Source organism: Apium graveolens, chromosome 11 (genome assembly GCF_009905375.1).
Source record: "Apium graveolens cultivar Ventura chromosome 11, ASM990537v1, whole genome shotgun sequence".
NCBI lineage: Eukaryota > Viridiplantae > Streptophyta > Magnoliopsida > Apiales > Apiaceae > Apium > Apium graveolens.
In genome coordinates, this window is record NC_133657.1 from 156,826,246 (window position 1) to 156,850,729 (window position 24,484).

Below are 24,484 nucleotides of genomic sequence, written 5' to 3' on the forward strand. Positions count from 1 at the left end.
GACTTATACATGGTATTCTACTGAACTAACTCCCTTTTTCTCAAAATAACCTTGGTGAGATCATCCTTACCTAAGGTGCAACTATGGCAAAACAAAAGAGACTACTCTTTACAAATCACAAACCTTTATGCTCTTGAAGCAACAAGATATATATTTTTTTTAATAGATAACCACGAATTATTACCATGCAATAAGAAGTATAAATCAATATTAATACATTATTCCTACTGAAATTAAGGCTCACTAACAACATGAATCTAAATGATCAAAACTTCCAAAAAAATCAAAAGTGATTTACATGCATGCATGCTTTCGGATCTTTCAAGCCAAAGCAACATGATTTCCAAATAAATTTTTATCATAATTCAACATGCAAGCCTAACATGGATTACAACTAAATGATCAACTAGCATGCAAAAGGGTTTTATCAAGCTTTTACTATAAAATTCACGTTGTCATCACAAAATACACAAAAATATAACAAGGCAACAAAACACCATCCATTCGGCTCCTATCAAGTCATGGCCGAATGGATTAGGGTAAGAACAACATTTCATAAGTGTAACACTCTTATGTCTAGCCATTCTTGACCCTATGATACTATATCTCATGGTGAAAGCCTTAGATTCACAAGAATCAAGGAGGTTCACTTTGAGTTTAACAAAAATATCACCATGCAAGGTCAAAACATAGGTTTTTCACTCTAAACTTTTGAAATATATATAAGAATAACATATAGGGAGTAAAATTACTTGGATATAAGATGATTGTTTGAGTGAGAGTTGAAGAAAGAAGGGGATGGGGCTCGGTTTTGGTGGTTGCCGAGAGGGGAGGGGAAAAACCGAGAGGTGAGGGAGGAGGGAGGGAGAAGAGAGTGAAGTGGTGGGGTGAAGTGAGGTGATGATCACTTCTTGGACTTGTTTTTATGCATTGATTTGACTATAATGTGAGTGGGTTTGAGATTTTACAAGAGTAACCCTCCAATATAGTTAGGTAGATTTGCATGCAAGGGTAAAGGGGTAAATTGGTTAGCAAAATGTGAGTTAGTGGGGTTGAGAATGTCTTCTTTGCCCTTTGATTAAATAGAAGAGAGTTTGCATGCAAGGTTATTCATGTAATTTGATAAATATGACAACTAAAATTTATAATGATTTATTTTTATAAAATAAAATACAAGTTCAAAAATTATAAAATTTATACCATAAATTAACTTGTATTTTTAGAGACTTTATAAAATCATTTTCAAAATTTGTGAACAAAATGCCTTTTAAAAGAAGATTTTTCCAAAGCTTAGAATATTCCTTATAAATCAAAAATAAAGAAATTAAATAAACTCTTGCTTTGAAAAATCATATACTACCCAAAGCAAATTTATAATGCAGAAATTTTCACTCACACAAACGTACAATCATTGAATATATTTTCATTTGACTTAATATTATACCAAATTCACAAATAATATTACATAAAATGCCGGTCGTAACATCCTCTCCCCCTTAAGGGATTCTGTCCCCAGAATCTAAGAGAACAGATGAGGATACCGGGAACGCATATCAGACTCTAACTCCCAAGTCGACTCTTCGACCTTAGGGTTCCTCCAAAGTACTTTTACTAACTTTACTGACTTATTTCTAAGACTCTTTACTTGCCAGTCGAGTATTTTAACCGGTTGCTCCACAAATGACAGGTCTGCCTGAATTTCTACGGGTTCATATTCTATCACATGGCTAGTGTCAGGATTATATTTCTTAAGTAACGACACATGGAACACATTATGCACATGCCGATACTGAGGTGGTAAGGCCAACTCGTAGGCCACCTTTCCTACTTGACTCAAAATCTCAAAAGGACCTATGTATCTAGGTGCTAACTTTCCTTTCTTGCCATATCTCATCAACCCTTTCCTAGGTGACACCTTTAGCAACACAGCTTCGCCAATTTGGAATTGAACATCCTTACGCGCTGGATCCGCATACTTCCTCTGTCTATCTTGAGCAGCAAGCAACCTTTTCTGAATTAACTTGACTGAGTCATGCAACTGTTGTACCAATTCTGAGCTGAGAATTCTTCCTTCTCCTACTTCATCCCAACTTGTTGGTGATCTACATTTTCGCCCGTACAAAGCTTCATATGGTGGCATGCCGATACTGGAATGATAGCTGTTGTTATATGAGAATTCAATCAATGGCAGGTGGTCGTCCCAACTTCCTGCAAAATCGATTGCACAACTGCGCAACATGTCTTCGATTGTTTGAATCGTCCTTTCGCTCTGACCATCAGTCTGCGGGTGATACGCCGTGCTCATATTCAATCTTCGTGCCAAGACATTCCTGGAATTGCTTCCAGAATCTCGAGTTAAATCGGGGATCTCTGTCTGAAACTATTGATACGGGTACTCCATGCCTTAATACGATTTCGTGCACATACAGATGAACCAACTTGTCCAGTGACGACTTCTCATTTATTGGAAGGAAATGCGCCGACTTCGTAAGACGATCAATTATAACCCATATTGCGTCATGTCCGGATTTTGTTCGCGGTAGTCCTACTATAAAGTCCATAGCGACATTTTCCCATTTCCATTCTGGAATCTTCAGGGGCTGAATTAATCCGCTTGGTCGTTGATGTTCTGCCTTTACTTTCTGACAAGTATAGCACTTCGCAACCCATTCTGCCCCGTCTCGCTTCATATTTGGCCACCAAAAGTTCTTCTTTAAGTCTTGATACATCTTGGTGCTTCCCGGGTGGATTGAAAATTTCGAATGGTGGGCTTCACGGAGGATCTTATTCTTTAATTCAGGTACATGAGGAATCCATATTCTGGATGAAAACCTTAGTATTCCTTGCTCATCCCTTTTAGTATTAATCTCTTCTCCAGATAACTGATTTTTCTCTTTTTCCATAACTTCCTCTTGACACTTCTTTATCTTTTCCATTAGTGTTGGCTGAAAGGTCATTGCACGACAAACTTCTTTGACTTTCCCATAAGCACAAAGTTCCAATTCCAATTTTCCGATTTCTTCAGATAACTCTTTTGATGTTATCATCATATTCAATCTCTCCTTCCGACTCAGCGCATCGGCCACTACGTTCACCTTTCCAGGATGGTAATTTATCGAACAGTCATAGTCCTTGATCAATTCCAGCCATCTCCTCTGCCTCATATTGAGCTCTTTCTGAGTAAAAATGTACTTTAAACTCTTGTGATCCGTGTAGATTTCACACTTCTCTCTATAGAGATAGTGTCTCCAAATCTTGAGTGCGAACACTATGGCGGCTAGTTCCAAGTCATGCGTCGGATACTTTAACTCGTGCGGCTTCAACTGTCTTGACGCATATGCTATTACCTTACTGTGTTGCATCAACACACAACCCAAACCCTTATGTGAAGCGTCGCTGAATATTACAAAATTCCCTTGATCATCTGGAAGTACCAACACCGGAGCTGTTACCAACTTCTGTTTTAACTCTTGAAAGCTATTTTCACATTCTGCACTCCATTCAAACTTTTGATTCTTTCTGGTTAACTTGGTCAATGGTGTGGCGATCTTCGAGAAATCCTTGACGAATCTTCTATAGTATCCGGCCAATCCTAGAAAACTTCGCACTTCCGTAGGAGTCTTTGGCCTCTCCCAACTCATAATTGCCTCAATCTTCGCCGGATCCACTTTAACTCCCTCATTTCCAATAACATGCCCCAAAAATTGAACTTCCTTTAACCAAAACTCACATTTGGTAAACTTGGCATACAACTTCTCTTGTCGGAGTATCTCCAATGCTATCCAGAGGTGCTGCTTATGTTCTTCTTCCGACTTAGAATAAATAAGGATGTCATCAATAAATACCACGACAAATTTATCCAAATACTTCTTAAATACTCGATTCATCAGATCCATAAATGCGGCCGGAGCGTTGGTCAATCCAAACGGCATTACTAGGAATTCATAATGCCCATATCTGGTCCTAAATGCGGTCTTGGGAATATTTTCTTCCTTGATCTTTAATTGATGGTATCCCGATCTCAAATCAATCTTCGAAAAGCATTTTGCTCCCTTTAACTGATGAAAAAGGTCATCTATCCTTGGTAGCGGGTAGCGGTTCTTGATCGTTACTTTATTCAACTCCCGGTAATCTATGCATAGACGCATACTCCCATCTTTCTTCTTCACAAAGAGAACAGGTGCTCCCCATGGCGACGTACTTGGTCGTATCACTCCCTTATCCAATAATTCTTGTAGCTGGCTCGCCAACTCTTTCATTTCTGCTGGTGCCATCCTATACGGAGCCTTTGAAACTGGTTCCGTGCCTGGAGCAAGGTTGATCTCGAACTCAATTTGTCGATCTGGTGGTAAGCCTTGTAGTTCGTCGGGAAACACATCGGGGAACTCATTAACTACAGGAATATCTTCCATGCTGGGGCTGCCTCTCTCTGAATCCACTACATATGCTAGGAACGACTCACAACCTTTTCTAAGTAACTTCTTAGCCTGAATAATTGTAAGAAATAGTTGCTCTTGCCTCTGCCCCTTAAATACTACCTTCTCTCCACTCTTCGTCTTTAAATACACTCTCTTGGTCTTACAATTTATCTGAGCGCTATTCTCTCCTAACCAATCCATTCCTAAAATTATATCAAACTCTCCCAGCTTGAAGAGTATCAAGTCGGCTGAGAACTTATATCCCGAAATATCAATCTCACATTTTGGACAAAATTGATTCACAGGAATCTTCTCTTGGTTCGCAATTACCACATTTACTACCTCACTCATAACCGTTTTATCACATTGGAGCTTATCAACAAAAGATTCTGATATGAAAGATCTTGTTGCTCCCGAATCAATCAATACTTTAGCTTTGACATTATTGAATAAAAGTGTACCTGCTATCACCTCAGAATTCTGAACAGCATCTTTCATCTTTAGATCAAATGTCCTTGCTGTTGCTTGCGGGGTTGGTGCGGGTGGTGGAGGTAATGCCAATACCTCAGCTGGCACGCTTGCACTGGTACTTGCCACGTTCATCAGAGCTCTGAATGGTCCTGTTGCCTTACACTCCCTAGCCATGTGTCCAGTCTTCCCACACTTATAACACGTAACTCCTGGCTTCGGCATCTTGCACTCGTTTGCCAAATGTCCCTTCTGATTGCACCTATAACAGGTCATACTCAGCTTATTGCATACTCCGGGGTGCCTTCTTCCACAGTGCTTGCATTCTGGCCTCTGGAACCTGTTTTCTCCAACTTGCCCTTGGCTTGCCTGATTGTTCCCTTTTGATTCTTGCCTTTTGCCCAAATTTCCCTTCCTTTGAAAATTTCCGCCCTTCTGGAAACCAATCCTCTTTATATTCCGATCTTGCGAACTTCCAGCTTCAGACTTTTCTCCATAAAATGGAACCTTCCTCTTCTTGTTATCCCTTTCTTTCCTTGACTGCATCCCATTATTCTCAATCAGAGCAGCTTTCTGTACTACTCCCGCATAAGTCTCAAGCTCAAACATAGCCACCCTATCTCTGACCCAAGGCTCCAATCCTTGCTGAAATTTCTTTGCTTTTTCTTCCTCAGTGCTAGTATACTTTGTCACAAACCTTGACAACTCAGTGAACTTCTTCTCATATTCCAGTACAGTCATGTTCCCTTGCTTTAACTCAAGAAATTTTAGCTCCATCTGATTCTGCATGTAATTAGGGTAATACTTGTCCAGAAATAACTTCTTAAATCTCTCCCAAGAAACCTGCGGAGTGACTTCCATAGCTTTTACTGATTCCCACCAATAGATGACTTCTCCCTTCAAGAAGTAAGTGGCATACGGCGTCTTCTGATCGTCTCCTAACTGTACCAACTCAAAAGCCCTTTCCATCTCCTTGATCCATGTGTTTGCTATCACTGGATCAGTGGTATCATGAAATACAGGTGGATTCACATTCTGAAAAGCTTTGAAAGTGACAATTTGTCTAGGTGGTACTGGTGGTTCAGGTGGTTGGTGTGGCTCACGGTTATCTTGGTTTTCAATTCGTTGTTGAAGAGTTAGTTGTTGTTGAGCTATAGCATTGGTTTGCTGTTGCAAGGTTTCCAGTAGTCGAAGAATGTTTGGGTCTGTGGTGAAGGTGGTTGTTGGGTTCTTCTTTTTGGGAGGCATGGTCCTGAAATAAGAGTTGTGTCATAACAGATATGAATGATAAAATGATTCGAGGGTATCGCATGGCATTCTCATTGACATATGGGGTCAAGTTTCCAAATTAAGCAGATATGATGATAAAAACATAGAATAACAGTTGAGAGCAAATGGAATAATAGCACATAATTATTGAAATTTTTAAAGGTCACAGTACATAGGATTGGGATATAGTCTGATTCTAGGAATAACAGGCTTATTTAAAGGAAAGACGGAAACAACTGGGGATTCCATAGAGTCTGATAGTACAACAACATGAAAGGTAAATGGAAAGAACTAAGGCTCCACTCCATCTGAACGGGGCTTGGTAGTCTTTTCCTCTCGAAGCGTCTTCACAATGCTCTGGAGCTCATCCGCCACCATCTGAATGACATACTGGCTGGTACGGTCCCGGTGTGCTGGCATCTCCTCAAGCTTAGTGTTGACGTACTGAACCAAGGTCTCAAGTCTCGCAATCATCTGCTCCTTGGGCTTCCCTTCGTAGTTTCGGCTGTCCGGATACACGTTCTTCAGTCGGTCTATCAGTCGGTCGTACTTGCCCTGAAGCATGTCGAACTCGCGCCTCAACTCAGCATACACGGAGAAAGCAATAGTGTCGTCCGACCCAGAGGATGACGAGGAATGCGCCCTTTGCTGACAACCAATAAGAGGAGTATTAATAATAATTTACTTAACCTACTCTCTCGCATAATATCTATAACCTACACACAAATCCTATAACCTATTTGGGCTGTCCAGGGACTCTAAACCGTAGCTCTGATACCAAAACCTGTCACACCCCCAACTTAAATAGCAAAATAAATATAGCTATTACATCATTTTAATGAAGGATACACAACCAATCCAAGATCTTACAGTTTAGGGTTTGGAACAGCCCATCACTACCAGCTATTACATCTGATTACAAATACCGAATCCTCACAGCTATTATTACTTATTCTACCTGAGCTCGAACATAAGCATCAGCATCACAGGTCTTACGGGCAGTCTGCTTGAATCTAACCATAGCTGCTAGCTGTAATATCAGGGTAAAGCAAGAAGTGAGCCAAAAGCTCAACAAGTGCTAACAGTACAACGCAAGACATAAATCGAGATATACCTTTAGGAATGACAATGGAAAGACATAATCAATGATAACGTGAGATAAAACTTATGTGAGTTGGCATCATTTTGCTTGCATCAAAACAATTTTAAAATCATTCTTAATCAAAATCATTTTATGACGCTACGGATTACAGCCGGTGATCAGCCGCGAAGTAATCCGGAACCTCGCTGGGTTCTAGAACATTATTGGGAATCCCTAGGCAACTTTTAAGCCTAATATAAGTGTGGAAAGGACTCGCGTCTCAGTCCAGATCCACCATTCAAAGAAAACATTTATCCCCCTTTGGGACTGAAAAATCCACATTTTAATCATTTTAAAAACTGATGCCGATTTATGACAAAATCTCTTTCGACTGTAATCATTTTTATCAAGGGATTATAGATCAACTTGAAACACTGGAAATATGACACTAAATCTCAGGGCCATGATCCACTAGACTTTACTATATTAGGGTAATTGAGAGGTTTCCATAAACAAGAACTTTGACAAGGAAATTGAGCAAGGCTATTGGATAATATGAAAGAGTAATGCCAAACTAGGCTTAAAGCAATGGTTGTAGACAAGGTATAGGTATTAGAACATCAAGAAGATAAGCATCACTGGTTCCAATAGGATAGAGGTGTTAAAATATAAAGAAAGTGATCATCAGCTCAAGATATAACAGGGTATCAAGCTTTAGGGTAAGGATAGGGTTATCAAACAATCATGAATGAATTTAAGAAATGATTGGCTTTTAGGTATCAAGATAAAGTTTCTATCGAGGTTATTTCAAGAGTTGAATCAAAGCATCAGGGTGCAATATCAAGATTTCTCAGGGATCAATAGCATGATAATCAAAAGGATCAATAAAGTATTATAACAAATCTCTATTTTATCATGGCATTAAACTATCATGAAAGACTTTTGAACTACTTGCAATACGTACTCGAGGGTTCATGGCATCTCTATGTAACTCAAAGATAAACAAAAGATACGCTTGATTTAAATATATCAAAATGACTCAGGATAATTGCATCGATATATATATGAACTATTTACAGTAAATACGAAGGTCAAGTTGAATCACTTGCCTTGAGATAGACTGGTCTGGTCTGACTGGTAGGAGCAACAACTGGAGCTTCACTCGACTTTTATGGCAAGTTTTCCCTCATCTCGAGATCCTATATAAATAATAATAATCCTCATTATAATATATTCTTACCATCTTAACCTATTTACAACCCGAAATTAAACATGGATGGCACTTAGGCCTATACGCACTTAATTCATATCCACCATTATATTTTCAAATGTACACACGTAGCCACATAATCACATATCGTATATTAATACCAAATAACATCATATACACCATAATGCCACACTAGGCTTGGATGATCTCGACTCACCACTTAAGTCACTTGGTCGCTAACTAAACAAAGTCTTCAAATTTGGGCTTCCTAACTCAATGTGCCTTTCCTAAATTATCCAAAACCTATTGACCCTCACTTGTGCCTTTTTCTCTACTGACCTTATACTATCTTACAACTATGGTGGTCGACCTAATACTCACTTCTAAGTGTTCTAAAGCTATGTGGTAAGTGAAAGTGCTCACTGGTGCAAATTTCAGAATGGTAACTAAGGTTTCTTGAGTGCATTAGACACTCTTAAACTACAAGTTTTTCTTCAAAATTTTTACACAAGACTCTCCTGACCTAAGGGCATCTCACAAGCTTGATGTGGCTCAAAGGCCTGGCTTGGGCCTTCTTGGGCCTAAGCTAAAAGTCCAAGGTTCCCCTGTTTTTCTGGGCAGAAAATGCCCTGACTTGAATTATCTTGTGACACATGGTTCTAGCTCATATCCTATGAAATATGGTTGGAAAAACTTCTCTGACATACCCTCTAACTAAGGCCCAATTGGGCCTAATGAGGGCCTACCCATGACATGGCCAAATCTCCCTATTTCTAAGTTGCAACAAAACTGTCCCCTGCTGGACAGATTTTGTTATTCTACTTGTGCACCTAACCAAATGACATGCAAACCTCCAACCAACTCCTAAAACCTATTATATACTCCCCATACTAACTTCTGGTATCTTGGGCCTCAAAGTGCACATCAATGACATGGTCAAAACTCACTCTAAACCTCAGGGTACTAAACTGATTTTTCTGCAGAAACTATAACTCTCATTTTTCCAAGGCTTTGACTTGACAAACCTATCTAACAACAACTCAAAACTTAAACAAAGACTTATACATGGTATTCTACTGAACTAACTCCCTTTTTCTCAAAATAACCTTGGTGAGATCATCCTTACCTAAGGTGCAACTATGGCAAAACAAAAGAGACTACTCTTTACAAATCACAAACCTTTATGCTCTTGAAGCAACAAGATATATATATTTTTTTAATAGATAACCACGAATTATTACCATGCAATAAGATGTATAAATCAATATTAATACATTATTCCTACTGAAATTAAGGCTCACTAACAACATGAATCTAAATGATCAAAACTTCCAAAAAAAATCAAAAGTGATTTACATGCATGCATGCTTTCAGATCTTTCAAGCCAAAGCAACATGATTTCCAAATAAATTTTTATCATAATTCAACATGCAAGCCTAACATGGATTACAACTAAATGATCAACTAGCATGCAAAAGGGTTTTATCAAGCTTTTACTATAAAATTCACGTTGTCATCACAAAATACACAAAAATGTAACAAGGCAATAAAACACCATCCATTCGGCTCCTATCAAGTCATGGCCGAATGGATTAGGGTAAGAACAACATTTCATAAGTGTAACACTCTTATGTCTAGCCATTCTTGACCCTATGATACTATATCTCATGGTGAAAGCCTTAGATTCACAAGAATCAAGGAGGTTCACTTTGAGTTTAACAAAAACATCACCATGCAAGGTCAAAACATAGGTTTTTCACTCTAAACTTTTGAAATATATATAAGAATAACATATAGGGAGTAAAATTACTTGGATATAAGATGATTGTTTGAGTGAGAGTTGAAGAAAGAAGGGGATGGGGCTCGGTTTTGGTGGTTGCCGAGAGGGGAGGGGAAAAACCGAGAGGTGAGGGAGGAGGGAGGGAGAAGAGAGTGAAGTGGTGGGGTGAAGTGAGGTGATGATCACTTCTTGGACTTGTTTTTATGCATTGATTTGACTATAATGTGAGTGGGTTTGAGATTTTACAAGAGTAACCCTCCAATATAGTTAGGTAGATTTGCATGCAAGGGTAAAGGGGTAAATTGGTTAGCAAAATGTGAGTTAGTGGGGTTGAGAATGTCTTCTTTGCCCTTTGATTAAATAGAAGAGAGTTTGCATGCAAGGTTATTCATGTAATTTGATAAATATGACAACTAAAATTTATAATGATTTATTTTTATAAAATAAAATACAAGTTCAAAAATTATAAAATTTATACCATAAATTAACTTGTATTTTTAGAGACTTTATAAAATCATTTTCAAAATTTGTGAACAAAATGCCTTTTAAAAGAAGATTTTTCCAAAGCTTAGAATATTCCTTATAAATCAAATATAAAGAAATTAAATAAACTCTTGCTTTGAAAAATCATATACTACCCAAAGCAAATTTATAATGCAGAAATTTTCACTCACACAAACGTACAATCATTGAATATATTTTCATTTGACTTAATATTATACCAAATTCACAAATAATATTACATAAAATGCCGGTCGTAACATAAGTGACATTTATGTCCACTTAGAACGTCCTATAAAGGATTGAATTGGTGTTTTATACTCGAGTTATTTGTGTTTTTGATGTGTTTTGTATTGTTTTTGCATTTCAGGCATAGTTGAAAGAATCAGGGGATTTAACATTGCTTTGGTGCTAAATTGTTGTTAGGAATGTGTCTAGGAAGTTAGCTCGTGGAATGCCATTTCAAACCAGTCAAGAAAATAAAAATCAGAAGTTTTTCCAGAATGTCAGCGCGCCTGCGCTGTGAACCACGCGGCCGCGCCGGGTTGTCAGAGTTACAGCGAACCTGTGCTGGTGAAGCGTGCGGTCGCGCTAGGTGGGAATTTCAGAATCCTGTTACTAGTAGAAGATGGATTTTATGGGCTTCTGGATTGATTGGGCTGCTATATAATAATAACTTAAGGTCGTTTTTAACAAGAAGCACGCACCAGAGCTGAAGGAGAAGGCAACGAGAAGACCTAGGAGCACAAATACAACCAAGGCGAAGAGGATCTAGTTTATTCTTGTGATTCTTTATTTAAAGTTGTAATCTTGGATGCTAGTTTTCTTGCTTGTTGAACATATTACTCTTGTTTAATGTACTTTGTTTAATATTCAGTTTATAAAGACTTAGTTTATTATACCATGCTTTCATCGGAACCCACGGTGATGATAAGTTCGATTATGGGCTAATCGTTATCATGGGGTTCTAGCGGATTTACTTATGGATTTCTTCAGTTAATTTATTTTGACACCTTAGTGTGTGGTGATTGATTGATATCCTAGTATTGGTTATGCTTATTCGTCTTATGATTGTCGCGAACTTATAAGATAGTGTGTTAATCTCTATTAAAGAGAAAGTGAATATAGGGGTTTAGAACATGCCATGCTAGCATAGGTTCATGTATTTGATATACATGATTCATAGGTAATTTTAACCATCTTACTTTCCCTATATTATCATGATAGATAACTTGTGCATTAAACCATTATGTTGTCAAAGTCTATAGACATATAGGGTCTCAATAAGATTGGTGTTTATTCAGCTTCTATCTCTTTTGTGGATGTCTGGTAGTAGGGTATTCTTACAACGAAAGTTGGCGTTTACTAGTTTTGTATTATCTGATTAGTGTCATCATCATTGCATGCTAAGGTTAAGAACAAAAAGGCTATTGAATGAAGTATTTAATGAAGTTAGAATCCCATGTTTGTGTTATATAAGTCAATCAACTTGTTATCATCTTAGCATTGAGTAATAACCATACCATTGTTGCATAAGTGCATAAATTGAAGTTAACTTAAAAGAGTCTCTGTGGGAATGAACTAGAAATAATTCTATATTACTTGCGAACGCGTATACTTGCGTGTAATATTGGCGCGTGTTTTCGTCCTAACAAGTTTTTGGCGCCGCTACAGGGGACTCGGTGTTAATTTTTATTTTATGTGCTTGACATCAGTGGTTGTTATAGTTCAGTGACTCAAATATTTTACTTACTTGTTTACTTGTTGCTTTTTCAGGTACTCTAGAGAGCGTTTATGCTAACGCGTTCCCGAAAGGATCGTTATAAGGAGATTCTTAGAAAGTGCCCTCATCATGGGATGCCTGACTGGATGATCATTAACTGCTTTGTATAATGGCTTGGGAGCACAGTCTAGACCCATGCTCGATGCAGCATCAGGTGGAGCCTTATGGGCTAAGAGCTGCGATGAAGCTTATGAATAGATTGAACTGATAGCTGCTAATGAATACCAGAATCCTTCTCAAAGATTAAATCAAGGAAAGGTAGCAGGAATTCTGGAGGTGGATTCTTTGGCTGCTCAGCTTAAGGATTTGATGATGAAGGTGGATTTTTTGGCTAATTATGGAGTTAATCAGATCACTAGTGTTTTTGAGCTTTGTGTTGGTGCCCATGAGACGGAGCAGTGTGCTATATCTAGTGAATCAGCTCAGTTTGTGAGCAACTTTCAGAGGTTGCAGTATCTAGTTCCATCCACCTATCATCCCAAAAACTACAATCTTCCTAACTTTAGCTGGAGCAACACTCAGAATGCGGTTCAACAACCTTATCAGTAGTATGCATCAAAGTAGTACAACCCTCCTGGTTTTTAACAACCGTAATATGCTCCAAGACAACAACTCCAGCTTCAGCAGTTACCACATGAAGGTACAAATCAATCTAATGAAAAATATAAATTGGAGGAGTTGAGGCTCATGTGCAAGTGGCAAGCGGTTTCTATTAAGACCTTGGAAAATCAAATTGGGCAAATTATCAATGTCTTGCTGAATCAATAACCTGGTACTCTTCCTAGCGACATAAAAGTTCCAGGGAAGAAGGAAGCTAAAGAGCAGGTTAAGGCAATTACATTGAGGTCTGGGAAGGTTGCAAATCTAGAAAAATCTCAAGTTTCGGAATATGAAATTGTGGCTGAAGAAGATATGTAGAAGGAAGGATAAGTGGAACCAAGGAAGAAAATGGCGGAACACACTCCTCCTGAGGGTAATTTAGGGGAGAAACAGATCTATCCTCCACCTCATTTTCCTAAGAGGTTGCAGAAGCAAAAGTTGGATAAGCAGTTTGAAAAGTTTCTGGAAGTGTTCAAGAAACTTCATATCAACATACCTTTCGCTGAAGCTCTTGAACAGATGCCTAACTATGCAAAGTTTATGAAAGGTATTCTGTTTCGGAAAGTGAAGCTCGATGACCTAGAGACTGTTGTTCTAACGGAGGAATACAGTGCTATGCTGCAACAGAAGTTGCCTCCGAAGCTTAAAGATCCTGGAAGCTTCACTATTCCTTGTACCATTGGAAACTTGTCATTGGACAAGTGTTTATGTGATTTGGGAGCTAGCATCAATCGATGCCTTTGTCTATCTTCAAGAAGTTGGATTGACTTGATCCAAAGCCTACTTATATGTCCTTACAGTTATCGATCGTTCTATAACATATCCACGAGGCATTGTGGAGGATGTTTTGATCAAGGTGGACAAACTCATCTTTCCTGCTGATTTTGTAATTCTTGATTTCGAGGAGGATAAAAAGATTCCCATAATCTTGGGAAGACCATTCTTGGCTACTGGCCGAATCTTGATTAATGTGCAGAAGGGTGAGCTCACTATGCGAGTGCTGGATTAGGATGTGACGTTCATTGTTTTCAATGCCATGAAATTCCCTACTAATAATGAGGAGTGCTTAAAAGTGGAGTTGGTCGATTCCGTGGTTACTTCAGAACTTGATCAAATACTAAGGTCTGATGTTTTAGAAAAGGCCTTGTTGGGGAATTCAGATGGTCAAGATGATGAAGGTGATGAGCAGTTGCAGTATTTGAATGTTTCTCCTTGGAAGCAAAGGCTAGATATGCCTTTTAAATCTCTTGAAATGTCAGATCTGAAAAATGCAGAGGGGCATCTCAAGCCTTGTGTTGAGGAAGCTCCTACACTTTAGCTTAAACCATTCCCTGAGCACTTGAGTTATGCATTCTTAGGTGATACGTCTACTTTTCCTGTTATTATTGCATCTGATCTTTCAGGTAGTGATGAGGAAAAGCTCTTGAGAATTCTGAGAGAATTCAAATCGGAAATTGGGTGGACTATAGCAGATATCAAGGGAATCAACCCTTCTTATTGCATGCATAAAATTCTGCTAGAGAAAGGAAGTAAGCCAACGGTTGAGCAACAAAGAAGGCTTAATCCGATAATGAAAGAGGTTGTGAAGAAGGAAATTATCAAGTGGCTAGATGCAGGGATTATCTATCCTATTTTTGAAAGTTCTTGGGTGAGCTTAGTTCAGTGCGTGCCGAAGAAAGGAGGTATCACAGTGGTTGCTAATGAGAAGAATGATCTCATTCCTACTCGAACAGTCACGGGGTGGAGAGTTTGCATAAATTACAGGAAGCTGAACAAAGTCACAAGGAAGGATCACTTCCCTTTTCCTTTCATTGATCAGATGCTTGATAGGTTGGCTGGGCATGAGTACTATTATCTTCTGGATGGCTATTCGGGTTATAACCAGATTTGTATCGCTCCAGAAGATCAGGAAAATACTACCTTAACTTGTCTGTTCGGTACTTTTGCCTTTAGAAGAGTTTCTTTTGGGTTGTGTGGTGCACCTGCCACATTTCAGAGATGTATGATGGCCATTTTCTATGACATGATTGGTCCGAATGTGGAGGTATTTATGGATGATTTTTCTTCTTTTGGTGATTCTTTCGACGAGTGCTTGCAAAATCTTGGCGCAGTTCTTAAAAGGTGTGTTGAGACCAATATAGTTCTCAACTGGGAGAAATGTCACTTTATGGTGCAACAGGGAATCATTCTTGGGCACAAGGTCTCTAGTAAAGGTCTTGAGGTGGATAAAGCCAAGGTGGGGGTGATTAAAAACCTACCCCCACTAATTTATGTTAAGGGAGTCCACAGCTTTCTTGGTCAAGCAGAATTCTTCTGGCCTACATTGTTTAAGGATGCACATCGATTCGTTTTAAAGTGTGATCGCTGCCAGCATGTGGGTAATATGTCTACGAGGGATGAGATGCCTTTTAATGTGCTTCTCGAGGTTGAGGTCTTCGATGATTGGGTAATTGACTTCATGGGGCCATTGGTCTCATCTTGCAATAATCAGTATATCTTGTTGGCGGTTGACTATATCTTGAAATTGGTTGAAGTCAAGGCTTTGCCGATGAATGATGCTAAGGTAGTGCTAAAAAATTTTCATAAGCAGATATTCACAAGATTTGGGACTCCAAAAGTCATAATCAGTGATGAGGGATCGCATTTCTGTAATCGCAAGTTCACTTCTATGATGCAACAATATAATGTGAATCATCGCATTGCTATAGCCTACCATCCTCAGACTAATGGTCAAGCTAAGGTGTCTAACAGAGAGATCAAGCATATTCTAGAGATATTTGTATGTCCATCAAGGAATGATTGGTCTTTGAAGCGAGATGAAGCTGTTTGGACGTATCGAACAACATACAAGACTCTGTTAGGCATGTCTCCATTTCAGTTGGTTTATGGTAAAGGTTGTCATTTTTCGTGGAGCTCGAGCATAAAGCATATTGGGCCTTGAACAAGTTGAACCTTGATATGGATGCAGCTGAAAAGAAGAGGATGCTTCAATTGAATGAACTCGATGAGTTTCGACTTCAAGCATATGAGAATAACAAAATATATAAGGAGAAAGTCAAGAGGTGGCATGATAGGGGTCTAGTGCTCAAATCATTTGTGCCGGAGCAACAAGTTCTTTAATTCAACTCTCGTCTCTGTCTTTTTCCTGCAAAATTGAAGTCGAGGTGGTCAGGGCCGTTTGTTGTCAAAACTGTGTTTCCACATGGAGCGGTGGAGATTTTTGAGAATGATCTAGGCCAAGAATTAAAGGTGAATCAACAGAGGTTGAAGCATTACTATGGTGATAGGGCAAACCGTGAGGTGGTTAGTGTCGTTTTATTGTCAACTTGATATCGGGAGTCTACGTCAAGCTAGCAACGTAAACCAAGTGCTTTTTGGGAGGCTACCCAAGTTTGTTATACATTAGTAGGTGTTAGAAGAAAGAAAAGAAGAAGAAAATCCAAAAAAAAGAAAAAAAATAATAATTACAGTGTCAACTACAGAAGCACAGCGCACCCGCACTGGGAAGCGGGACGGCCGCGCTAAAAGTACAGAGACTAAGTGCGCCCGCACTTCCTGGCGGGGCGGCCACGCTGGTTTTCCAGAAACATGGCGCGCCCGCGCTGGTCCCCTGAAGCTGAAAAAAATAGAAAATTCAAAATTCAAAACAAAATCAGTCCATACCCGAATTTCCCACTCTCGCCTTCCATATTTCCCTCTCCAAATCAGTTTCAATTACCCCATTACTCCCATTATTCCCTTAATCAATTCCCACTTCTTTTCTACAACTAATTCTCTTCCCTAACCCTATATATACCCATACTTATACACAATCTTCTCTATCACTTCTCAATTCTCAAACACAAAATCTCTCTTACATCTTTTCCCTCAAACTCATTCGATTTCAATGGCACCCAAGATGCAAAGAACCCAAGTTAGCAGCAACACCACTGATTCTTCTAGTGTTGGGGGTATGAGGCCCAGGTACGCAACTTCGGAGGCTGAGGCAGAGTATACGAGGCTGCTTTCGAAGCCCATAGCCAAGGACCGATGTTGTTTGCCATGAAGGAGATATGGTAAGATGTTGAAGTTGATTCTCGAGATGGGTTGGGTTGCTTTTTATGAGGCCGTTGTTGTGCCCATGAGTGTGGTTCGCGAGTTTTACGCGAACGCGAAGGTGGAGAAGAACGGGTATTCTGTGGTTAGGGGATTAACGGTGGATTATACTGTGGATACTATTCGTCGGGTGATTAACCAACCCGAGAGAGAGGAGGGTCAGAATGATTGGGTGATGAAGACGGGGGAAGATTTTGATTTGGATTTAATTGTTGCTACTTTTTGCATCCCCGAGACTCATTGGAGGCTCAAGAGGGGTACGAAAGAGTATGCTACTTTCCATGCGTCGTGCATGAACAAGTATGCTCGTGCATGAAACTCATTTATTTATACTAATATTATGCCTTTATCCCATGTGCATGATATTATGGTGGACCGGGCAAAGTTGTTCTGGGGTATTCTGTAGGGTGATTATATGAACTTGGGGTCTGTGATTTATCAGGGGATTTTGAGGTTTCTGCGAGGGAGCACTACGGGCTATATTCCCTATACGTCCATTGTGAGGAAGTAGTGTATGGCAGTTGGAGTTCATTGGCCAGCACACGAGCACCTGCAGATGCCTAGTGCCCCAATTGATAGTTCGACTATAGCAGTGATGCGGGAGTGGGGAGGAGGTAAGCCTGATGAGAAGGGACTCGGATATTCATATGATCACTTTCCAGGAGGCCGTCCAGCTGATCAGACATATGCTGGTGGTACGACTCAGGCCGCATTGAGAGCTCAGTTGGGTGAAGCTGGTCCTTCCCAGTCACAGCAGCAGCCACAGCAGGATGTTGAGGGCAGTGCTGGTCTAAGTTTAGTGCAGTATAGGTGTTTGATGAGGAGGATGGATGTGATGCATGACATTCATAGTCAGTTTGCACAGGGCCTTACCCAGGCATTGGGGACACATTCAGAGCCATAGGTGTTAACATCCAGTGGCCAGTATAGGGTGAGGACTCTGTGTACCCACCTCCTGATACTCGTGACACACCGCCCGTTGAGGGTGATGACCCTGATTCCGAGTAGGTATGCCTGATTCCTTTCTAATACCTTCACTGAGGATAATGAATATTTTAAGTGTGGGGGTGGTAGTTAAGGAGTATATGTTATGTGTGAGTCTCATATAGTTTGCATATTCATGATAGTTTAGTTCATATAGTTGCATATTTTCCATGTAGTAGTTTTTTTTATTTTGCATGTCAGTATGTTGCATATAGTTGCATGTGCATTATAACATGATCCCTTAAGCTTACTTTATTGAATGATTTGTGATATTGATGCTAATGTAGTAATGTCGTATAGAGGGATGTTGAGTCTTATCGAGTTGATTTGCATGCTAGAAGCAATAAGAATTTCACTAAGTCTTATAGGTTGCTTGAGTGCTAGATCATGTTCATGTTTTGTTTGTTTGTCGAGGTTTAATCACTTGTTTATATTTAGAATATATGATATTCTCTTAATGATGAAATAACATGGATATTTAAAAATTGGAGAAAAATATGAGATTTCATTGCTAGTTGTTGTGGCTAGGTGTCAAATGGCTAGTAGCCGGCTTATTTTATATGAGTAGTCTAGGGTTGAGCGAGATGGAGCGAAACACACTCATTCAGAAATTGTTGAAAAAAATGGAAAAAAAAGAAGAAAAAAGAAAAAGAAAAAATATGTGTTGATGCATAATTGATCACGAGTGAGCTCTTTAATACTCGAGTTATTAAGCTTTTAGGGGACTTTGTGCCTAGTGACCTAAGGCTTTAATAGTCTGGGATCCACTAACCTAACGCTTGTTACATGGGTATTATTGTATAAGTCTTTTGTAGACCTCACTCATTGCACGGTCAAATATGCATATTTTTTTTGTTATGTGTTATCAATAAAAGCATGAATCCGTGTATAACTCCGATATAAAAATTGTAGTGTTATCAGTCATTTTGAGTTTAGTGTTTATTTTATTTATAACCTTGTGATTTCCTTGATGAGTAGTGAGTCATGATTATTGATCTAGTTGCGATTGTATATCTACTAAGCATTTGCACACATGCGTTTCTAGCTTGTAAGTTGATTTGTAAGACTTGATTGATCTTTGTACGAATAACTCCATTTGTTGAGATGTTTCTCATTGTTTGGTTTAGTTAATCTGAAGGGATCGTTGCATTCATGTAGTTGCATTCATGCATTTTTTGTTGTTTCTTATTTTTTGAGTCTGTTTATGCTTGAGGACAAGCATCGGTTCAAGTTTGTGGGTGTGTTAAGTGGCATTTATGTCCACTTAGAACATCCTATAAATGCTTGAATTGGTGTTTTGTACTCGAGTTATTTATGTTTTTGATGTGTTTTATAGTGTTTTTGCATTTCAGACATAGTTTAAAGAATCAGGATATTTAGCATTGCTTTGGTGCTAAATTGTTGTTAGGAATGTGTCCAGAAAGTTAGCTCGTGGAATGCCATTTCAAACCAGTCAAGAAAATAAAAATCAGAAGTTTTTCAAGAATGTCAGCGCCCGCGCCGGTTGTCAGAGTTGTAGCACGCCCACGCTAGTGAAGCGCGCGCCCGCGCTAGGTCGGGATTTCAGAATCCTGTTGCAAGTAGAAGATGGATTTTCTGGGCTTCTGGATTGATTGGGTTGCTATATAATGACAACTTAAGGTCATTTTTAATAAGGAGCACGCACCAGAGCTGAAGGAGAAGGCAACGAGAAGTCCTAGGAGCACAAATACAACCAAGGCGAAGAGGATCTAGTTTATTCTTGTGATTCTTTGTTTTAAGTTGTAATCTTGAATGCTAGTTTTCTTTTTTGTTGAACCTATTACTCTTGTTTAATGTACTTTGTTTAATATTCTGTTTATAAAGACTTAGTTTATTATACCAAGCTTTCAACGGAACCCACAGTGATGATGAGTTTGATTATGGGCTAATCGTTATCGTGGAGTTCTAGCGGATTTACTTATGGATTGCTTTAGTTAATTTATTTTGACCCCTTAGTGTGTGGTGATTGATTGATATCCTAGTATTGGTTATGCTTATTCGTCTTATGATTGTCGCGAACTTATAAGATAGTGTGTTAATCTCTATTAAAGAGAAAGTTAATATAGGGGTTTAGAACTTGCCATGCTAGCATAGGTTCATGTATTTGATATACATGATTCATAGGTAATTTTAACCATCTTACTTTCCCTATATAATCATGATAGATAACTTGTGCATTAAACCATTATGTTGTCAAATTCTATAGACATATAGGGTCTCAATAAGATTGGTGTTTATTCAGCTTCTATCTCTTTTGTGGATGTCTGGTAGTAGGGTATTCGTACAACAAAAGTTGGCATTTACTAGTTTTGTGTTATCTGATTAGTTGCATCACCATTGCATGTTAAAGTTAAGAACAAAAAGGCTATTGAATGAAGTATTTAATGAATTTAGAATCCCATGTTTGTGTTATATAAGTTAATCAACCTTAATTATCTTAGTTAATATTAGTTAGTACAATCTCGTAGTTCTAAGCAATCTCAATTTGTTATCATCTTAGCATTGAGTAATAACCATACCATTGTTGCATAAGTGCATAAATTGAAGTTAACTTAAAACAGTCTTTGTGGGAACGAACTGGAAATAGTTCTATATTACTTGCAAACGCGTATACTTGCGTGTAATATTAGCGCGTGTTTTCGTCCTAACAATGACCTCTTGGTTCATCAATTTTCTGGCCTTGCCAACATCACACAACAACTTCTTACCACAGACATGTCCAATTAGGACTATCAATCAATCTTGCTATCTTACACGACAGATGTGGAAGAGTAGCAACAAAGGATTGTGAATAAAGTTGAGCAGGATGGAAATGCAGATGCTTGGTTTAATAAGGACTTTAGCTTGGGCATGGATGAGGTCTTGAAAAGATTTAGAGACTAATATATCACAATACTGGGAAGCAATGTGTAATAACCCCCAATATTTGGAAATTTTTGAAACCCTGATGAATAGTAACTTTTGCTGACTATGTTGATTAAGGAAAATTATCAGACCACGCTATATAGGAGTACTGTTATGGAAATTCTAAGATTGTATTAGATTCCATAAAGTAAATGAGTGTATGTAAAGATCGTTAAAATTCGAATCCGGAGACTTTGATTTTTCCCGAAAATCCACCAGAAACCGAAAGAATTGAGTATAAGGTAACATAATTAAAATGATTTTTATTTAAGGATTATAAGAGAGGATCATTAAAGGATTATAAAATATTAGGGAAGATTTAGGGAAGCTCAAATAATGAGATCCCGGATATGATCCCTCAAACAGAAAACGAGAACGAAAGTTAAGCGAACCGTAAAATAGTTAAGCGACCATTTTCCAAGCAACTAAGCACTAATCAAGAGATTAGCACCTATTGAGGTCATCAAACCACAAGGTGTGGACAAGTGGAAGCATTATGACATGTGCAAGGTTATATAAGCATGATTTGGAAGATATTTCATAAAAAATGAATTGTGTCCATACATTTTAACTTTAGTTAAACCTTGGCTAAGATTGACCAAGACAACAAAACCATCACAAATTAATCAAAGTCAACAAATAAGTAATTTTACTCTTTATTTCTTCATGAAGCTCTCGGCTTCTTCTTGAAAGCAAAAGAAGAAAAGATCAAGTCCAAGCTCCACTCCATAATAAATTCAAAGGTAATTATGCAAGCTTCCTTGTGATTAGATATGTATATCCTTGGAGTTTAAGCTTCTAATTCTTTTTAAATCTCTTCCAATAAATTAAGGAAGGAGATGGTGAATAGTACTTTCTTGAAATTAATTTTGTGTTCTTCATTTCTTTAGAAAGATCAAGCTTGTGGGAGGATAGATCAAGACTCCCTAAGGCTTCCTAGAAACTTAACACCTACCAAGGAAGGTATAAACTTCAAACCCTAGCCTTTAATTTATTTATTAGTGAGTTTGATGGTTGGTTTTGTAAATGAGAATCATGATATTTGATTATTAGTAGTTTGATTGAATATGGAGTGATTTAGTTAATGAATCTTAAGATATAGTTAGTAGTTCATGTTTGTGGTTGAATAAGTTGGAAAACCTTGAGGTTATGGACTGATGTGGTATGGTTTAGGTGAATTTTTGTTGTATTGATGGTTATGAGTTGGTTGGTGGTTAATTGGAGTGGTATAAATATTGGTAATCGCGTAAACATTATCGTCATAATCCCCATTTTCATTCAACTGCTTGTACTTAGTGTTTGGGACAGAAAGCTCACTGACCAATCTGTAACTTTACATTTTTTAGCTAGATCGTATCGCAAGCTTCGTTTTGGTATATGGTTCGCTTAGATCCGATATACGGTTTAGGAGAAACGACCGTTTTAAGTAACGGCGTTTCGCGAGTGAACCATTACCCCTCGCTTAACTTTGAAACCTTGATTAAGGTCCTTAAATGACTAATTGGAGTACAAAACAATTATGGAAGATTAACTGGTCAGTTGGTAGAGTATTCTCGAAAGAGTCGCCTTAAAATTAGTAACGGTTAATTTATTAAAATTAGTGGAGCCGAGTGTACGCGAGCGATTAACGCAAATCATTAAGCGTATAAGCGACCGTTAGGGTATGAGTGAGTTTTGACTAGTTTCTTAAGCGACCGTGGTCTAATTCCGGCTTATGTTATTGTTTATAGGTTACCGGACCCACTCTAAGCTTAAGTCTACTCCGGAACGCTCAGGAAAGTTTTCTACCCGTTATACTGTTGTTGTGATGTAAATATATATATGTATTATCTTGCGATAAGTGCATGATTGTTATTAGCAAATCTTGCGATATATTGGAGCATGTTGATATGATATATATATATATATATGCATTCCTGTTTCGTAATCTTGATATCTCATTATTGATTCAATTGATTATAAACTGCATAATACATATGCTAAAGATAAGCAATACTCGCGTATACCCTTAGTATAGGGGACCCAGAGTTGAACATTTTTCTAATCCGGGAGGCGATGTTCCCGAGTATATTATGCATATATATATATATATAGTTATCAAAACAATTAATCGAATAATGTTTATTCGATAGTTTTATAATATAAGTGAATATTATTTTTTTGAATATTCATTTAAGATTCCTATTATGATCAAAGACTAGTTTAATTATTTGAATAGATTTTCTACTTATGAAACTTATTTTATTTCTATTAATAAATGAATATTAGTCTGAATATTCATTCAAGAACTTATGACTCCGCTTATTTTATTCAATGAATATTAGTCTGAATATTCATTCGAGGACTTATGACTCCGCTTATTTTATTTAATGAATATTAGTCTGAATATTCATTCGAGGACTAATGACTCTGATTATTTTATTAAATAGTATTCTTTATTTTCTTAAAGAATAATGTTTTAATATTCGCCAAGTATTCGGAAAATGGTTGATACTATCAAATCATTCTTACTTTAAATATTTCCAGTGATTATTTTCAAACTTTATCAAAACTATTTTTAAAAGTTAGAGCGGATCCCAAAACTCATTTTCAAATTTAAGATCTTCCTTTCGAAGGGGATTTAAATACTCACTCAAAAATCTGAGGGATCCGGCTCCGTGATGTATTTGTATATTCGCAACAAAGTTGTTGTTTTGATAAAAGAGTTTTTGATTACTTATCCAACATTCAGGAAGTAAAATTCTTAGAATAAGTTAATCCATTAACAGGCATCGCCTGGGAAATATCGGTGAGTTTTTCTTTCCAACTAGATGCGACTTCTTAGTAAAGTCGTATCAACAAGTTTCTACTTGGGGAAAGGGGAGAGGAGCTTTACGTTTCAGAGTCATGGATTTCATCTGAACTAGGAGTGGCGTCGGCCCAGCCTTATTTATTGGCCCAAATGGCCCAGAAGTTCCGCTAAGACGGTCCATTCATTAGGAGTCCAGCGTTCGGTCGACAAGTAAATCCGACTGTTCTCCTCTACATGTAGAAAATTGTGGGGTTGCACTACTACGACTGATCATCGTGAGTGGTCTTCCTGGCGCGGCAAACTCCCGTAATGAGTTCATCATCCAGTTGGATATTTCTGCAACACTACCCAGAGCACTTCGATAGAAAGGCTACGGTGTGGAGATTGTTGAGTGTTGGCAGGGTCGAGTTTTCAAAATGATGTTTTCATCAAATGAAGCATCTCGTAACTTCATTTCATTTTGATGATATTTTAAAGATTGAATATATTCAAGTTTTGTCTTGTAGCTTCATCTATGGGATGAGCTATTTATACCTTGAACGGTGGTAGTTCAAGTAGTATTCGGAAAAGATATAAGTA